This window comes from Crocuta crocuta, unplaced genomic scaffold (assembly GCF_008692635.1).
Source record: "Crocuta crocuta isolate KB4526 unplaced genomic scaffold, BGI_CrCroc_1.0 scaffold420, whole genome shotgun sequence".
Taxonomy (NCBI): Eukaryota; Metazoa; Chordata; class Mammalia; order Carnivora; family Hyaenidae; genus Crocuta; species Crocuta crocuta.
The window spans coordinates 374,862-377,329 of NW_027528356.1; positions in this window are offsets into that span (position 1 = coordinate 374,862).

Consider the following 2,468-nt stretch of genomic DNA (forward strand, 5'->3'; position numbering starts at 1 on the left):
TGCTCATCCCATAGGTGAGGCCATCAAGGCTCACCCGGAGCTCAGACTGGAGCCTGTCACCCCAAAACTTTCTCCATTCCTGACGTCAACTCCAGGGATAAAAGTGTGTGATTGACACTGTTGCCTTTTATTTTAAAGTTTATTTATTTACTTTGAGAGAGAGAAAGAAAGCGCGAGTAGGGGAGGGACAGAGAGAGAGGGAGAGAGTCAGAATCCCACAGGCGCTGCAGCGTGGAACCCGATGCGGGGCTCGGACCCACAAACCGTGAGATGGTGACCCGAGCCAAAGTCGGACACTCAACCGACTGAGCCGCCCAGGTGCCCCTTTAGTGCCTCTTTCTAACTCGCTTCCCAGGCACGCGTGAGACGAGCATCAGGCCCTGCCGGCAGCACAGGTCAGCAACGGCGTTCTCTGCCTGCACTGCACGGACCCCAGGGCGGGGGGACAGCCCCCCACGTCATGTCCCCAGCTCCAGCCTTACAAGCTCTCACCAGCACCAATGGCCGAGTCTCCTGGGACCCAGACTCTTCATCTATAAGGCGCACGATGCCTTACCTCGGAGCTCGTGTGTAGTAACAAGACCCCGCAGACGGAGACTTGAACCACAGACGTTTGCACTCGTTTCCCACAGCTGTGCAGGCCAGCGTGGGGCGGGCAGGCACTGGCGCCCCTTCTCCCAAGGGCACTGGTCCCACCGTGGGCCCCAGACACGTGGCCTCAGGTCACCCTGATTGTCCCAAAGATCCCCTCCAGACACCACACCGTGAGGGGTGGTTTGGGGGCACAAGGCATTCAGTCCGTTGCAAGGATTAAATAATATAATCTACGCAAAGTACTTTGAACACAGTGAGCCCGCCTGGGTCAGAGGGGGTCCCGGCAGCGTCCAGTCAGGCAGATGTGGGCTGTGTTCCTGGTCCGCCACCGCCTGCTGTGTGACGGCGGGCATACCATGGCCCTCTCTGAAATCCGCTCCGTGACAGCTAACAGGTGCCCCGAAGCCCCGCTCCCGGGGCCGCCCGCAGGTTTGCACACAACACTGAGGCGCACACGTGGGAGCAGCTCCTACCTTGGAGTCTGGAGCTCACGGTCCCCGGGGGGAGCCCAGGGAGGCAGCCCCAACCCCAAAAGTGGGTCCTCCCTGGGACGTGTGCCTCTGGGGCCGGGGGAGCCTGGGGTCACAGACTTCCCCAGCAAGCACGCTCACCCCGTGACCCTGCGTGGGCCCCGCGTGGCGCAAGAGGAGGCCGGGCCTGAGGACGTCACCCCTGAAGGCCGTGTGGACTGGGAGAGAGGCTGCAGGTCGGCGCCGGGTCCACACCTGCTGGATGTGCGACCTGCTGTCACCATTACAGCCACGGCCGCTGCCACGGGCTTGGCTGCACGAGACCCCCTGGCCCCCCAGCAGCCAGGCCGCGAAAACAGCCCTTCCCACAGTCTGCAGAGCGGGAGGTCTGCTGGCCTCTTGAGCTTGCTTTGTCACCCGGCCCGGTGACCGAGTGACCGAGGTGAGGACAATGCTTTTGCCACCCCGGGTGGGGCGGTTCACAAGTGGTCACTGGGGGACCTCAGTCAAGGTCTCCCCACACCTGTGTCCTCGTCTGAAAACGCAAACACATCTGCTTCTGCTTCTCAGGGTTTGTGACATCGCCTTAGGGTGGTTCCGGGGGGGCCTGGAACCCGGGTGGCACCGTGGGAGGCTGGCTGGCGGTCACCACTGCTCTGAAGGTCACCGCCGTGTGCAAAAGGGAGGGAAGCGGGCTCCCGCTAGGCCCGCCGGCCAGTGTAGGACCACGAAGCACAGAGTGGCCACGTAGCCGAGGCAGAGCCCACAGTGGGGCCGGGGTCTGTTCCGCCNCCAGCCGGCACTGCCAGCTGCCGGCTCCTAACCAGCTGCAGGGAGAGGCCCCAGCGGGGCCCCCAGGAGAGGCCGGCGCCCCTGCACGTGCCCGGACTCCTGTCCGCCTCGGTCTCTGTGGGCAACGATGACCCGCAGCGAGGACCGAGGCGTGCTGCACTCTTGACGTGTTACCCCATAATGATGACCCCGTTTTGCAGGTGGGGGACTGAGGTCAGAGTGCAGCCGGGGGCGCACCAGGAAGGCAGATCAGGGTCCGGCTGGTGAGTCCCCTGGCTCAGAAGAGGTGTCAGCCTGACGCGGAGGCCGCAGATGGCTCGGAGCCCCCCCGTGGCCCCACTGAGGCCCAGCTGGCCTGGCTCCCGGGGCGGCTGCAGCCCCCAGGGAGCCCCAGAGGCAGAGGTGCCTGCTGAGGGGTCTCAGCCCCGAGACCCTCACCAGAACACTGGAGAAACGCAAAGCGGCGACTGCAGCGAGTGGGACGCATGCCCTCAAGGCCAGATGCTTTCTAGTGTCCTGGATGCAGGGGTAAAACAGCGTCACAGGCAAGAGCATCGGGTCTGTCAGCCTGTTTCTGGCTGCACCAGGGGGACACACTCAGCTTGGTGACAG